This window comes from Vulpes lagopus, chromosome 9, assembly GCF_018345385.1.
Source record: "Vulpes lagopus strain Blue_001 chromosome 9, ASM1834538v1, whole genome shotgun sequence".
Classification (NCBI taxonomy): Eukaryota; Metazoa; Chordata; class Mammalia; order Carnivora; family Canidae; genus Vulpes; species Vulpes lagopus.
Window position 1 is genome coordinate 56,333,015 of NC_054832.1, and position 17,920 is coordinate 56,350,934.

Sequence of the window (17,920 nt, forward strand, 5' to 3'; positions counted from 1 at the left end):
GTAAAATATTTTCAGGGACTCCATGGCCTTTTATTCTGTGAACATCATTTACTTAACAATTCCCTATTATTAAACATTTAAGACAAGGAATTCAGGAGATACAGGAGAGCTACAAGAAAGGAAGCATTGAACGTAAGGAACTGGGAGGTAACATGAGCAAGTGTAGGAAAGAAATGTATACTTACCTAACAAGAGCAGAGAGTCTCAAGAACAAAAATAGTAAGAAATGCAATTGACAATGGAACTCTGAAAGCAAAGATAGAGGCACCTGGGTGGCACAGTGTTTGGGCATCTGCCTTTGGCTCAGGTCAGGATCCCTGGGTCCTGGAATTGAGCCCCTCATCGGGCTCCCCATGGGAGCCTACTTCTCCCTCTGTCTGTGTCTCTGCCTCTCTGTGACTCTCATAAATAAATAAATTAATTAATTAATTAAAATCTTTTTTTAAAAAATGAAAGTAAAGGTAAAAAGGTAGAATTAAAATGAAAGGTAAGCAGATTACTTGATTAAGAAAATTGGGGAGGAGAGTTATTTTAGAGTGTACATGGGAATTAAGTACAGTGGAGAGCACCTGGATGCAAGGAAGTGAGTAGGTTTCTAGCACTCCTCTTCATGTGGAGGAGAGACCCCAATGCCTGGGATTAAGTGTTGGCTATTCAATTGGAAAGGGAGCCTCAAGAAACATAATAGGCTCCTCCCCCAAATGTCAAGGTTTAATAATGGGTTAGATCTAGTGAGGAAAATGGAAAGGGAAAATGATGATAAGACATTTAGCCTGGGGGACAGGAAGAAGATGAAGCTTTTAATGGTGGCAGATAAATTCAGAAAGGGTGATTCTTGGTAGGGGAAGATGATTAACTTACCATTTGTTAGGTTAAACTCTTGGTGTTACGATTTGCAACGAAGATAATGTGTGGGGACAGGTTCAATATATTTTTTCCTTCTCTGTGCAAGATATGTCAAAAATTAAGAAAGTTTTTAATTGTAGCAAGAGAGAAAACAAAGACATGTCACAGGAACTAGTACATTTAGGTATATGCAACACTGGGGTCATCTCAAAGAAGCAATTAGCATATTAACAGGAAGAAGCCTTACCTACCTACAAATTGTGTGTATATGTGTGTGTGTGTATACACATATATTCTTTAAGAATGTTATAATTGTACATTTCTTTTATAGCTTTGAAAACTAAGTTCTTAGTATAAAATTTCTTGGGACAATAAGCACATCTCATATTTGTAGAGAAATAAGTATATTATTTAAATCAATACTAAATTTCATTTCTCATCATAACAAAAGCATAGACATATTGTTATAAGTGGAATAGTTTCGCCACGTTTGGATGTAATTCATAACATATACCTGATGTTAAATATGAGATGATAAGGATGATTTGATGAGTGAAAAACGTTAAAGTGGTTTTGAAAGATTAGCTTGGAATGTTAAATTCTTGCTACGGTCGATTTAAGGATTATTCATTTTTGAACCATTTTGACAAAAAAGCACAAGTGTTAACTGGTAGTTTATTAATACAATCCACTTATCACTGATTCTCACCCCAGCTTGCCCACATAGTCTGTTCATTCCTTACCTTCATACCCAACATCTTAAAGTTATTTCAAGGAACCCTTAGGGGAACTTCCATGCTCTATATATTACACTTAGTTCTGGACTTCCAGACTGATGTTGGTGGCCTAAGAAGCCATTTAAGAGTCCCTGGGTTCTTTCCTTGCTTCCAAAACCCATTCAGATAAGGGTACCATTTAAGTGCCAAGGGTGCAATCTCTCAGTGTTTCAAAAGTCGCAAGTCAAATGTCAAAGTTGTACCAATTTTTTTGCAGCCTCAGTGAGCCTAAGGAAATAAAAGAAACCATTTCATAGGCTTCCTTACATTTTGTCACTTTGCTCCTTAAAGCCTCTCCTTCCCCCCACAAAATAATACCCCATAAATAAATTTCTTTGTATTTATTTTTTTTTCATTTAGAGCTCTTTTCTATCAGGCCCTGAGAGAAGTTCATGATATCTGAGACAATTACTATGTTATCAAGCCCATGATTTCCTTCCTCTTGTATGGAGCTCTTAACTCTTTGCTCCCCAATGTCCTTAATAAAAAGCAATGTTGGGATCCCTGGGTGGCACAGCGGTTTAGCGCCTGCCTTTGGCCCAGGGCGCGATCCTGGAGACCCGGGATCGAATCCCACGTCGGGCTCCCGGTGCATGGAGCCCGCTTCTCCCTCTGCCTGTGTCTCTGCCTCTCTCTCTCTCTCTCTCTGTAACTATCATAAATAAATAAAAAAAAAAATTTAAAAAAAAAAAACAAAAACAAAACAAAACAAAAAGCAATGTTGGTGAAGAAGACATCCCTCCTCGTATCCCCTCTCAGCAACAATTTGGCATCCGTTCATGGACAAAGTGCCTTTATGGGAGCTTTTTTTTCCCATCAAGTAATTTGCTTACCCTTCATTATTCTATGTCCAAACATTTTATTCTTACATTTAATAGAGGTTACAAAAGGGTTATATGATGCCCAGGAAATTCAGGGGCTCATGAACTAGCTGCATACATTTTCTTAGAATATGATATTTATGACAATTTTTCTCAGTCTGCATACACATGAAGCTAACCTTCAGAATAATTGTGAAAGCCCATATAGCAAACATTTGTGCTATGCACAGAAAGCCTAGATGGTAAAGGCACAGAGAGCACAAGGGAAGAGAGAAGAATGCTTCTCTTCTTTATGTCAGCTAAGTGAATGTCTTAACCTGACTGTAAGAACCAGGCTAGCCTTCGGAGTTAATCTAAGTTAGGACAACTTTGAGACAAGTGGCCCTTTCTCTTCACTCCCTCTTATACATTTTTGCTAGTACTTGTGTATATGTTATTTGCCAAAAGTTCCCTTTTGGGGTAATAACCAGGACACTATAATTTCAGGAACAAGGGACAAGATACAAAGTGACCGAGGCTTATCTTCCAGAGCCCCAAGGTCACAATTTGGACTACAAAGCTGGTTCTATCTCTTTGACAAGTTGGGCAAGGAATCTTGGCTGAGAGATGCCAAATACAAATACACATTTGTATTTGGGCTTTGGTGCCACTGTTTAAAAAAGCAAAAGCGTCCTGACTTTGCTTATTCTTTCCATTTTAATATACAATGAATGATCCCTGAGACTTCTTAGAGAATATAGTGTAGCTGAATCAGAACTTCCTTTAGAATTATTTAGAATTCTCACTCAAGGTACCATGTCTAAAATAATTATTTAATAATGCTATTTCTACTATTTTATAACTACTGTGTTATTACATTTATGGCCATTATTGTCACACCAATATGTATTGATTTTTATTGATTTTTATTTTTTATTGAACTATAGTTGACACACAAGCTTGTCTTCATCCACCCTCCATGCTGGAGGACAATAAAGAACACTGCTGGTTAAGTGACATGCAACCCCTTATTGGAATCTCTGGGACAGACTACTTGCTGCCCCTTGAGGAAATAAACCTATAGAGAAAAAAAGACATGTTTTATGAGTAAGGATCTCACTATTTTGTGAAAGAACTAAAAAAGAAAGTGGATATTTGTATCACATGGAAAAAAAAGAAAGTGTACTAAACAAATCCTTAACAATCACCTTCTTGTCAAAAGATGTAAGAAAAATTAAAATATAAACATCTGTACTTTCAAAATTAAAGCAACTCAAACTTGAACAAGGATACATTTTTTACCTAAACCATAGGGTAATTTTATTTATTTATTTATTTATTTATTTATTTATTTATTTAGATTTATTTATTTGAGAGAGAGAGAGAGCATGGGATGGTGAGGGGTAGGGGAGAGGAACAGAGCACAGAGCCCAAAAGGCAGTGAAAATATTCAATAAATTTACAATTTCAGGAGACATTTCTACTCTGAAAAGCAGTAATAAATTAGAGAGTCTAAATGTTACTTTGTATATTATGGGTTACCTAATAAATAGTTGTCTTAACTCTGACAGTAGCTAGATAGTTAACAGTAATGATTTAAAAAGATATGATATGTAAAATTATATTAATAATATTTTTTCTCCTATTCAAAAAATCAGTGATTATCATATACAGCATCTGTCTTTCAAATCTATCAAGGTACAATAAAAAAGTGGGTTTTTTCACTTACATTTTCCAATAAATTTTGATAATACATGTATATGAATAAATATAATACATATGCAGATTGCATAAGATAAACAGTAAAACACTAATGTCCAACTTTTACAATATGCAACATAGTAATTGATGATTAATATAGAGGGATAAACAAACCAATATTGCATAGTATTTGTAAATAGCTTGTGATTTGTAAATCATGTATCAGTATCTATGCTACTCTTAGTTAATGATATTTATTTTTATAGTAAGGACTTAATTTGCCTCAAAGAATCTATTGTTTTTCTTATAATATCTGGAAATCAAAGAATCCCTTCGGGTACAAGCATGGGGTCCTTCCTAACATAGATAAAGGTAGCTTTTGTATTTATTAGGCTGATACTCAGTTAAAAAAATTAAATAAGCAACTGGAAATGTGCAAAGAAAGCCTATTTTTACTTTAATCATTAACAACGAAAGAAATTAGCTATTCATTTCAAGCCTTCATTTTAGCTGTGTCTAGCATTTTATGTACATTTTTTCATATAATTATCACAACAGCCTTTTAAGAATTACATGTTAACGGCCAATGCTGCAAATAATGGAAATGAGTTGCGGTAAGATGAAACTTGTCCAAGGACTTGGGGTCCTTAGGACTCAAACCTGAGTGTACCTAATTCCATAGCCAGCACATCTAGCTTCTGCACATTGGCTCACTCTGCAATTCTACCTTTCTGTCTGAATTCTGCATCATAAATCTTGCCTGCGAGATTTCATAAATCTCCTGCCACTGTTCTCTAGACACCTGAATTGAACTAGCAATACATACCATCTAGCCTAAAGAATCATGTTACAATATAAAATAAAGTTTCTACAACAATATGGGGAGTACCTTCTTCATATCCTCACACTCCTGTTTTTTCTTCTCCAATGCACAGCTTAGCACCCTCCTTTCGCTGGGGAGATAGCATTGATGCTATGGGCGAGTAAGACACTGATTTTCTTCCTCCTAAGGAAGGAATGTCACAAAATATACTGTGTTGATAGGTCTGAAAAAAACAACCTATCGTGTAACTGAAATACAGCTTGTTTTTACAGGAAGTACTATTTTCAAATTTGGGAGAGGTAAAAATATATGATGAAAGTGTGGCAATAACAGGAGAAAGAAAAATTGGAAAAGATTTGGTCTAACTTGCTTCCTCCTCTTTGCAATCACCTTTATTAATTTTCAGTAATTGCCACAGTAGCTACTTTGGTAGTTATTATTTGGTATAGAAGCAGTAGTAACTTGTCTCATTGACATCTTCAGGGACAGGAAACTTTAACTCATCAAACCCAAGAAATTCTGCATTTCCCATTATGCAGGTTAACTCTTGAATAATGGTATATCATCACCAACCTTGCTCCTAAAGACACAGGTATCAAAGTACCCATGCCACATAGGAAATGTCGTTAATGCTTGAGATTGATATTTATTCCTTATTTTTTGGTTTTGTTTTCAAAAGAAGTTGTGTATGTGTGTGTGTTTCCTTCATTTTCCCTTTGCATAAAGAGCAATTTCTTGTAGAGTAAGAGTAATATTTCAATAGTTTTGCTGATTCTATATGAGGAGAATCCAAGTAATATATAGCATACAAAGTTTAGTACACAGTATATATGTTTAGTATACATACATATATAATAGTATAAATATAGTATGCATATATATGGTATAGATATGTGGTTATATATATATGTGTATATATATATATATATATGGTTATGCATTAAGTGAAATAAAATCATCCAATCATGAGTGATTTCATGTGTAATATTAGATATTCTGTGACTTTGAATTGTTTTCAATCCAGTTTGCAGGACACAGTGAATTGAAGGGAATCAGTGTGATACCTCAAGAAAGTCTTCTAATTCTTTCTTTCAGGAGGGGACTTGACATTTCAGTAAATTAGAAAGTAGAGGGTGCTGGTGCCTTTCACAAGATGTAAAACGCTTCACTTGGTACTAATGTACGTAAAGCAATTAGTTACTTGTCATGCTGGGCGTTCCCCAAGGCAGTACACTTTCTCCATTAGTATTTATATCTACATGCCATTATACATTGGGTAGCACTAAATAGATGAGATAGGTTCAGAGAATTACTCAAGTCTTGTGCCATCAAGAAAAGAGATATTAGCAAACATTATTAGCATACAGGTGGAGTTGGATCACTTAGTTTCCAGTGAGATATTTATTTTTAAATGCTTGCTGAGAATGCAACCGTTTAAAACTGATTAATTAACCCTTAGAGAAGTTATTTCTTTATTGATCGGTAAATATTTTTGGCTAGTGAACATGATCATGACAGTTTTGTTAGAAGTCATCTCCTCTCCCTACCCTTCTTTGAATATACGGCCTTCTCAGCTTGAAAATTCTAAGCCTTCTTGTTTTGGGGGAAATACTACATTTATGAAGAGAAACTCAATTAAGGGATCTTAAAGATACAGCCGATCATGTCCCGTCACATATTAGGCTTAGGGTATATAGCCAAAATGAAAGCAAGTTTATGCTATTTCATGTTATCTCCCTCTAAATACATTCTTTCTCTCCCCACCCCACCCCCATTTCTCTCTCTCTCTTTCTCTACCCAAAGATGTTGAATATTCATATGTCTTAAAAGATAATCTATTTTCAATTTGGCTCTTTTCAAATATATGTTCTATTTAAAAAGCTATTAAGTTTTGATTCATCAGCTTTTTCAGTGAAATTATTAAAGCATCATCTGCCTCATTCACCAGACTTGCAGAAAATATTTATGAGTGTCTCATCTATTCAAAGTACTGAAAATGATCAGAGAGTCTGTCCTCTGGGTTAGCTCCCATAGGGTTCATATTTTGTTTAGAGCTTGCCACACCATATGACACTTACCTCTATGTGGGTTTCTCTCTCATAACTGTTCACAATGCATTTTCAGGCCAAAAAGAATAAACCTGATAAATATTACTGAAACACTGAAATGCTGAAGCCCTATATCAGAGTTACTATTGATATTCATCTCAAGAATTTGAAAACATTCTTAGTTATAATTCATTTAAAAAGCAGGGCTGTTTTCCAAGTAAGTTCCCATGCTCCATTAGTGGGGAAGTAGCTAAGATAATTGGTTCATAGTCTTATAAATATCAGACTTGTTTTTATACAAATATGTTTAATTATCAAAATTAAGTATTTTATATTGCTGTTGATTGGTAGTATTACCACTTACACCAATTCTTTGTTTTATTGCATATTTAGAAATCCAAACGTTATGCAGAGGAGGTAGTGCAAATAAAAGCTTTCAGATATACAGAAGTTTTGAATTTTAAAGGATTTATTGTATCACCACCCACCTACCATAATTTGGGGATCAGTACATATCTATTTGATATTTGGTAATCAAAACCCATCCGTGGCTTAAAACATATAATATTTATTTAAATCATGCTTTCTAAACCTTGGAAATTAACTATCACAGGAACTAAGTAAAAGTCACCTTTCCTTATATTCTCATAGCCACTTGGAGATAGTAAGACAGAGGTTAACGAAAATTGGATTATAAAATATAAACATATAACTCCTAAAACAGTAAGACAAAGATGTTGCTGCATGTGCATTGGTGTTTAAATTCCTCTTCTGTGCATGGGTCCCTGCACAGTATTGTAGTTGGGGCATTCAGTACACAGAGAAAACATGCAATGTCCTTGAAGAATCTTTTCTATTGTGAATCGTGGGCAGGGAGAATTTAGCCTTGAGTATGTACTCAAGACAAAGTCTATAGAGAATGAAAAAGACTGAATAGTCTGGAAATATATCCAGATCAACATCCTTCGAAATAACTCAGAGAGAAAAATTCTTGTCAGAGAGATTTAAAATACTGCACATGATGAGCCACTCAGGACAGGATCTAAGGATTGTCAGCCTTCTCTCCACCTATAAAATCCTACAAGTCTTGTTTCACCACTGCTTTCAAAATATTAATTATACAAATGTGCTGCCAAACACTGCGCCAACCTCAAGAAAAGTCTTAAAAAATTAGCCAATGTAACAGAGTTGATTAAACAGTGAATCACTACTTCCTGCTGAATATATTTTTGCTGTTTTTCTAAGGACTTCAGTCACTGTAAGCAAAATATCAACTATATCTATCAACTCAAGGTCAACTATGAAATTACCAAACCATATTTTTCTATATGTTAGATTAAACAAATCATTTTCTAAGCATAAAAAAATCTTTTCCAACCTGTATAAAATGCTGTCAACTTTTTCATCTATGGCAACACAATGGGATAAGAGTAAATATTAAATTTATCGAAATATTATTTTTAAACTTTTCCTACGAAAATAAAGGCATTGATCGAGTTACTTGCAGGTGTTTACCTGCTGTTTTTTCAATAGAGGAGAGAAGGGAGTATGGAAATTGGCAAACAATCCATTTAACAGATATTTATTGAGCAATTACTTAGTGAAAAATACATTGTTAGGACTGACTATATAATTTGTGGGGCTCAGTGTGAAAGGAAAATTTAAGGACGTTTGCTCAAAATTTAATAATTTCAAATTTTAACAGCAGAACATTAAACAAAGCACAGGGCCCTACTAAATGTGCAGCCCAGTGTAACCACACAGTCACATGTGAAGCTGACCCTGCTGCTGGACAATATGGAGTTCCAAAAGATGAATATGACATTTCTCCCTTGCATAGAAATGAGGAAGGGGCACCGGGATGGTTCAGTAGTTGAGTGTCTGCCTTTGGCTCAGGATGTTATCCCTAGGGTCCTGGGATGGAGTCCCGCATGGGCTCCCCACAGGGAGTCTGCTTCTCCTCGCTCTGCCTGTGTCTGTCTCTCTCTCTCTCTCTCTCTCTGTGTCTTTCATGAATAAATACATAAAATCTTTAAAAACAAAACAAAACAAACAAAAAGAAATAAAGAAGGGCATAGGTGGGTTTATCGTGTCAGCCCTCACCTGGAAGCTAACCCAAACCATTGCTTTTTTCTTGAAGATTCGGGGAGCGCTTGCAAAAGAATTAGTAGCAAAACAGGATCCTGAAAGGTATGTTGGGCTTAACCTGGTGAGAATGGGGAAAAGAAATTATTTTTGACAAGGGCATGTAACTGAGCAGAAACTTGGGGAAAGACCAGAGCAGGTTGTGCTGGATATAGTGTGTAGGTCAAGTTCACGTAGAGTCGACAGGAGTGAAAAAATTATAGGTTGGGATCAAAACAAGGAATTACATGAATGCTAGTATAGTGAGTTTGAATTTCACCTTGTAAGCAAATGGAAGCCTTTGCGTAACATGATCACAAACAGGCTGCAGGATGAAACGTGAGTAGAAGATGGGCAGAGATACTAGCGTCCAATGTCTAATTAGTAAGCCAGTTATACCAGTTACCAGGGCCTGGATTAGGGAGACACCTCGGATGTGGAAAGCAAGGAATAGGTAGTATCAAAAGCATTGCAAGTGAAGCACTGCTATACGGGAGAAGCAGTGGAGGATTATTTAAATGACCGTAACTCTCAAGCAACTCAGCAGAAAAGAAGAAAAAGCAAGGTTCTTGGACAATTCAGAAATCATCAGCTGAAAAACTAGATGAGTCTGTTAATAAATTTAGAAGTAGGAAATGCACGAGGCAATAAGTAGGGATCATTTGGTCATATACTAAAGGATAATAATTGTTAATGAGGATAATTATACCATTTGAGAGCATGATGATTCTGTGAGTAGGCTTAACAGTAAAGAACAAAATATTTTGATGTTGTTATCTGTTTCTGTAGCAAGACAGTCAAGGATCATGTATATGCCTCGTATTGTCTGGGTTGAAAGTGTTTTCAGTGAATTAAGTAACATCTCTTTCCATATTAAGTGCTATATGGAAAGCAATAATAATCGTCTTTCTTTTTGAATCCCTGAAACCCCATATTCTTCAAATCAACAAACAGTGGAAAACACTGAAGGAAAATACGGGCAAGAGATGTCCTCAGGTAACGCAGGGTGCCATAGGGAAAACAGATGATAATACTCATTCTAATAACAGGTTGGCGCAGCCAGGGAAAAGAGAAAATAAGTCTTTTTATAGAAAAGAAGTCAAAGATTTCTTCACAATAATGATTCTTGCACTGAATCTTTAAAGGGGTAATTTTTCCATTCATGAATGCATATTTAATTATCTGAATACATGAAAATGTCATGGATTCTATAGCAAATTATTTTTTATGGATCTTCCAAAGATAAATATAACAAAATGAAATACTTGGGTAATAACAAAATATTTTCCGTTCAATGTTTGTATACCATTTTGCCAATAAAAGTGGACAAAGTGATGTTTCAAACTTAAAAATATAGTATACTGAATGCATAAAAGCATAATACTCTTAGCTTTTTGCTGATGTGATTTTTTCATTTTATAAACTTAAATATCTCCTTTCATTTTAGCTCAAAATCTCCATTGTATACACATTTATAATGTGCTTGAGCATTGAAAATTGAGCCATGTATATTTTAGGACAAATATTGGGGGAAGTTATGTTCAATACTAATGTCTATACCATTTAAACAATGGAAGCATCAGGTAAGTAACAACATTTGGACAGCAAGTCAATATGACTATGAAAGGTCTCCAATAATGAGCAAATTCAGACCAATACACAGTTTGAGTATTTGGCCTTCTTATTGACAAAGGTTGCTTTCAATCACACTGTATCTATTACCATATCAATCATCACTCTAAATGAATACAATGTTATCATTGACAAAGACATCACTTAAGCAGAGAAAGTAAAGATTCTAAATAACAAAATAATGAAAGGTAGGTTGTTCACAGCAGGAAAATGAAAAATATACCTTAAGAATCTATTCACAGGAAAGTTAAAAAAAAAAAAAAAGACGACCAATATAGAAATATTAAAAAAAAAAAACTTCATTGCTCACAAGGACCTTGAAATGGAGTACAATTAATATTACATTGCTATTTGTTAAAGTTAATGCAGAGGGGCATTTTCTTTGGTATACAAATTAAGATATGGGATTGAACTGATAAAAATGATTTACATGCAGGATTAAAATATTGGCAGCTTTATAGAGTGAAATGTCACTATTTTGCTGTACCTTCAAGTTTTACATTTCCTCCTTTGAATCCCTGTCAGCCTTCATGAACAGTAGAGAGTTTAATCAATGCTTGAAGTAGCAGTAGGATAACATTGAATATTTCACTTGCTAATAATCAAAATGATGTTTAGTAAACATCATAAAGTAAAATGACACACATATAGGCTAATTATCAAATTACAAATTAAATAGGGCTCCATGTTTTAAAAAATGCTGTGCATTTAAAAGACTGTATTTCCACTAAATAAACTGTTTTATATTTGGTGGTTTTAGCCTAAGGCATTTGGCTTGCCATAAGGAATTCAAAGATCAGGAAATTCAAAATCTTTAGATCACACTTGAAACCATGTTAAAAAAAAAAAATCTGTGATGCCAAGCTCTTGTAGGATGAGACTCTGTGTGTGTGTGTGTGTGTGTGTGTGTGTGTGTTAATGTTCTTCAAAGGCTTGGATTTAGTTTGAAATTTTATTTCATTGTCATGAAATATCCTATTAAGATTGACTCTGATTCAGATAAAGAAAAGAAAGGATGTTATCATAACATAAAAAATGTGAGGTATTTATTTAGGTTAATTTGTTAGATATCAAAACAATATTCAGGAAACAAAAGAGAGGTAAGGATGCATAAAATAATGAAGGAAATGAAGAGCAAAATTTCCAGCAGATTCGGCTGAATGAAGGGACCATGTGAAATAGCATGACACATCTGGCTATTAAGGAAAATCATACAAATGAGTGTGAGAAATGGCTGGACAATTTTATGGTGGGGGGTAGGGTGAGCGTGCAAAATGTGGAAGCATAAAGGTCACAAAGAAGGGAAATGGGAGGAAAGAGGCTTACAGCAATCTACCTTTATTAGACCAACGATTACCACTCACTTAGAATTGCTTCTCAGGCCTATAAAATAGCTGAGCTTTAAGTAAAAAGGAAATACTGTTGCTGTTTATGAATGTTTTAAATGACTGGGATGTATGTCCTCTTCAAAGGTTTTGAGAAAATATTCTAACTGGAAAATGAAACTTATTTTGTTTTCAAAATCATTCCTGTAGGGTTTTTTTTTTTTTTTTTTTTTTTTTTTGCTATTATAAGTGCAACAAAGTCTTTAAAACTTTTGCATAATAAGGACAAATAACAAAAATTAAGAGATCTTTTTCAAATGCAATTTTTAATACATATTTTTGCATAACACAAAGCTGGTAAACATATCTTCAACAGGTAAAGAAGATAGGACAATTATCCTTGGTGATAGTTAAAACTAATCTTTTTTCTTATACTTTCTATGTTAGAAGCATGTCTCTCATACTTAACTCATTTCAGAAATTTCATTCTCTTTCTGATTGGCATATATCCCTCACCATACATACTAGATCCTTCTTGCATATATAGGTCTTTGCTTCCTTAAATTGAATTATACAAGGTGGATTACATTTTGACTTTAGTCCTTACGATGACATTGCTATTTACACCTTCACTTTTGCTTCAAATTCTGACCTATTTGACCCTTGATATAATTGTATCAGAGAATATATTTTTCACATATTTTATAGACTGAGTATTTAACATAGAGAAGTAGCATATTATTCCTCTAACGAGTGGGACTTAACACTGGTCTGGGCCCTTCATTAAATCACAACTTGAGCCCTCATACAGTATCTTTCAGAGCTGAATGCAAATGAAAACTTTGGTTATTCCATGAAGCATACTGCCACAAACTTGTAAAAGCTTTATAAACACCAGAACACTTATTTAATAATCCCTTTTAGAAGAATTAATTTGTCATAAATTAAAAATAGGGGGGAAAAAAGTGGAAAATAAAAAACCTGCAGTGAGATACATTTTCTCATCTTAACACAGAAGCTTTGGATGATCAGATTACCCCACCAGAGTGAAATGGGCATAACACAGACAGATTCTTATCTGATCACAATCTAGAAATAGAAACCGGGAGACACCACCAGGAGTCCTAATTAGCGTGAAGAAAGAGACCGCATGTAGAGCTATTTTAATTTCCCCAATATAAAATAAAGAATTTATGAAAGAAAAATTGGTTTAAAGAAAACATGTTGTTTAAATGTAGGGGAAAAAAATCTCTGAGAAATGAGCAAAGAGAACTAGCAAGCAGAACAACGTTCTCTACTAATGGATTCAGAAAGAAATTGTAATAGGGGCACATTATAAAACCCTGTGTGCCAGTGAAAAGGGAAGAGAGGAGAACAACAGAAAAGGATTTGAGTAACACTTCTACCTGGGTCTCAGAAATAGCATATAATCCTTAGCGAGGAGGAAAAAGTAAACTAATAGGAGAAATAAAAGGATCACTACATCTCAGTCAAGCAGCATTGTAGAGATCAAACATTATTGTTTGCAAATCTGTTTACTCATGAATGTTACAGCTGAAATATCTCAGAAGATTACTAGTTCTAGCCCAAGGCTTCAAACAAATATAGTATTTGTGTTTTTATTACATAGAAATACTTGAGGACCAGGGAGTTGCAAAAAGTAATTACAGCAACAAAAATAGCTACTAAACATATAGCCGATATTAATAATAGTATCATTAAAACAATAATAACTAAGACATATACCTACATAAATACATATCTTTATTTAATGCCATTTGGCATGAGTTTTCAAAGAAAAGATATTACCAGATAATTGCTTTAGCCAGATTCTGCATCTAATTTTTGTCAAGATACTTTGGATCTCTGCTCTTTAGAAATTTTGTTAAGCCAGTTTGTAGGGGGTTAATAAGGCAGCTGCAGCTAACGACAGGTTGTCACTTGAATAATTTGTCCTAGTGTATTCTAGTTCATGTCATTCTAGTTATGTCACCCACAAAACCTCTAACAAACTAGGCACCCTGCATGGATGCTGGACAAGAGCCTATCTCTAAAAGTGATCAGCAGACTCAATTGTTTACTCCAGAAGTGTTTGTTGAAACACTCCATAAGTCCATGATCGTATGTTATGTAAACTCACAAGAACTTTGCAAATAAATGATACACCCACTTCACAAATGAGGAAGTTTAGGCTCAGTGAAAGGCAAGAGACTTACTGTGGGTCACAAACCCAGTGAGCGGCCACTAGCTTGTGGGACATAAGAACCCTCGTTTTTTTCTGCAAGCCCATGCAAACTTCCATCACCATTGCCAATCATCCTCTGGAATTCTTTCCTCTATTAATTATCTGATGATACAATCTTATAGTAATGAAACTTTGAGCCTAACACCTTTGTCAACAGGAGTATAAAAAGAAGATATTACAGGACTGATTAAAAATCTATGGATTACTATAAACAATTTTAGATGCTTTAAAAATGAAGAGTAAGAAACTCAAAATGACCAAAATATAATTTTTAGATGAGTAATAGAGTGACGTAAATAACGTAATGTTATCACATTGCAAATAATAATAATATACACATATATACATATATATAACATATACATGTAAATATACATACACATACATATTCTCACACACACATATATATTTTACTCATTCCTTAAAACCTTATATATTTTTCTACAAGATAAGATTTTTGTTGTACACATGGGGGATGAGAAAAAAACACACCCATATATATATTGACTAGTATGATGCTAAAGAAAGAACCTAGATCTTAAATACCTTACTTTTCAAACTCTATACAAACTATTCAATTTCTAAAAAATGAGAGACCATCAGACAATCTCTTAACCTCTGGTAGTCTCCCTTTCCATATCCATAAAACTAAGATAATATTTAGATCTAGAAGATCATTGTGAAGCTTCTGTATAGCACATAATAGGTGCTCAATAAAGAGCAGGTTTCCTTTTCCTTCTACTTATTTTATCAGTTACCACATTGTTAAGAAGTGAACATTTTTTCTCTGCTTGTTTGGTGTAGGTCAGGAAAGGGGATCCATTCACATTACCAGCTTAAGTCCTATCATGTTGTATTATCAGCAAAATTGACAAATAAGAAATTACCTTCTGAACTTTTGGACAAGGCCATCCAAAGTATTAATTCTAAAAAGAGCAGATAGAAAACATTTGCAGGGAAGGAAGGAGGAAAGCTAAAAGAATGAGAGCCATTCTTTGCTAAAATTGTGGTCAATGCCTGAAATTAAAGGAGTCTGGCATAGCCTCTCTTTCCATGGCAAAACCAGCAGCACACAGATCAGTGGAAAAGTTTTCTCAGAAAGTGGAGACACCTATACAATTTAGTCACAATTTTTGTTTGACTATTTGGTCTTATGTTTACTTACAAGCCTGATTTTTTTGTTCAAGAGGAAAAGAAAATGAAAAAGCACAATTATTTATGTATTAATTAGTTCAAAATTATACCGAGACTGTTATGTGGTAGGTATCACAAATGATATTAAAGAGTTGGCACACACCATCTACTAATTTTCATGGAGAATCTGGGAATAATTAAAAAAGAAAAGAATCCCAAACTAAGGGAAACATTCACGTACGGATGAACTGATTCTTTAATATTAGACACAAGTTTTTATTTTTCTAAGAATTACATTTAAGGGATGCCTGGGTGGCTCAGCGGTTGAGCATCTGCCTTCAGCTCAAGGCGTGATCCCAGGTCCTGGGATCAAGTCCCTATTGGGCTCCCTGAGAGGAACCTGCTTCTCCTGCTTCTCTGCCTGTGTTTCTGCCTCTCTCTCTCTCTGTGTCTCTCATGAATAAGAAAATAAAATCTAAAAAACAAATTACACTTAAGCATTATGTTCAGAATAAGGTTTATAGTTAATATATCGTTCCCTAAATATTAATTCTTAAATCTCAATTTATAAACTCTGCTCCACACATTCTCAGTTCATTTGCTTAGATTGTTAGAAACATGATTTCTATTAAGGTGAATGGAAAAAGTGTGGCTTTAAGCTCCAAACAATGCTTTGATAAATTACTCCTAAGTATTACAAGTCTTTCCAGCTGCTGATATTAATATTTACCAAAAGCTACACTTAGAAAATGTCCACAGATGTAAACAATTTTATCAGAATTTCCTTTATCTTTTTTTGTTGATCACTTGAAGAGTGTTTTCAAGTAAGTTAAATTTTTCATAGGTCAAAAATTGCTCTTTTTATCAACTTAGCAATTTTCCTGTCCAAACAGGAAAAATATGTATACATAAAAACAATAGCAAATACTAATTTTATATAATCTAAAGACAAAAATTAAAATATATCAGAAACACATTCTCAAAAATTTATTACACTTGAAAAACTTTTCCAGAAATTGCATGGAATTTCTACATCTGAAAATAAAGACAGAAATTGTTTAGTATTCTTATGAAGATACTAGAATGTATTTTCAAGGGAGGATTTAAGGAATCGGTGCCTTCCCTTCTTAAGACGGAGATGCCTTAAAATAGGGAATTCAAGGTGATAAGTTAACATCAAGTAAGTTCCCATCATGATTGTGAATGTGGAGAATGACAAACGTTTATTGTACAATTTTAAAAGTTAATGATACGTTACTAATCCACAGTGTTTGTTCTGCTCATATCCATTTCCTCTTCAGGGCTAACCAAGTAGCACTTTTCAAGCAGACAATGGATCCCATTGTATAATTTAGTAATAGTAATTTAGTAATAGTAATGGCAACAACATTTTTTGTATTTATATAGTCCATTGCCATTTACAAGCATTTTCTTTTGGTTGCAGTTTTTCAAAGAATCCTTTCAAGAACAACTCAAGTCACTGCATATGGCTGCAGTTAGGTAATGTTCTGACTCCGAGGCAAACAGTGATACCTAGAATTGCACAACCTGAAAGCTGCACTTTCAGGCCCAGCCCCACCTTCCTGTTTACCCAACACTTCTATGTACTTCAATGTCCTGCTTCCACTTCTGCACTTCAGTAGCCCTTACTAGTATATGATTATGAACGTTGGCTAAATTTATATCTGTCTTACCAACCACACTGTATGATTCTTGAGTCTGGGCTCCACAATTTTTTCTTAAGTATCCTATATATTTATTCTAGGGACATAGTAGACTTGAAAGTTTAGTAGAATAAATATAAGTCCTTAATTTTCAGGTGAGGAAATAAAGACTAATGGGGACAAAAGACCCATTTCCAATACCAATTAATTGTTAGTCCTTTAGCTCTTTGAGATGTAGCTGGCTGCTTTTCAACATGAAATTAGGGGCTCAGGCTCAGTTGGTTAAGCATCTGCCTTTGGCTCAGGTGATGATCCTGAAGTCCCAGGATCAAGCCCCAGGATCAAGTTCTGCTTCAGGCTCTCTGCTCAATGGGGGGTCTGCTTCTCTCTCTTCCTCTGCTCCCCCTACTCCAGTTCCTGTACTCTCTGTCTTGCTCACACTCTCTCTCAAATAAATAAATACAATCTCTAAAAAATATATGGAATTAATTTCATGTGGGAACTGGATTCTTAGGATCCAATGAACTCAAATAATGTGACAAAAGAAAACAAATGCATGAATTTTATCAAATATTTATGCTATTTACGGGTATCCAACAATTTTGCAAACTTCAACTTTACACTTACCCTAGGTCATCAACTTTGGTCATTTGTTTGCTGTGGCATGTTGTAAGCTCTAAGATCAAATTCTCTGGGGTCACAACTTGGCTTTGACATTAACCGTTGGATCTTGGACAAACTACTTAACTTCTATGTGTCCCAATTTTCTCATATATAAAATATGAAAACTAATATTGTCTTC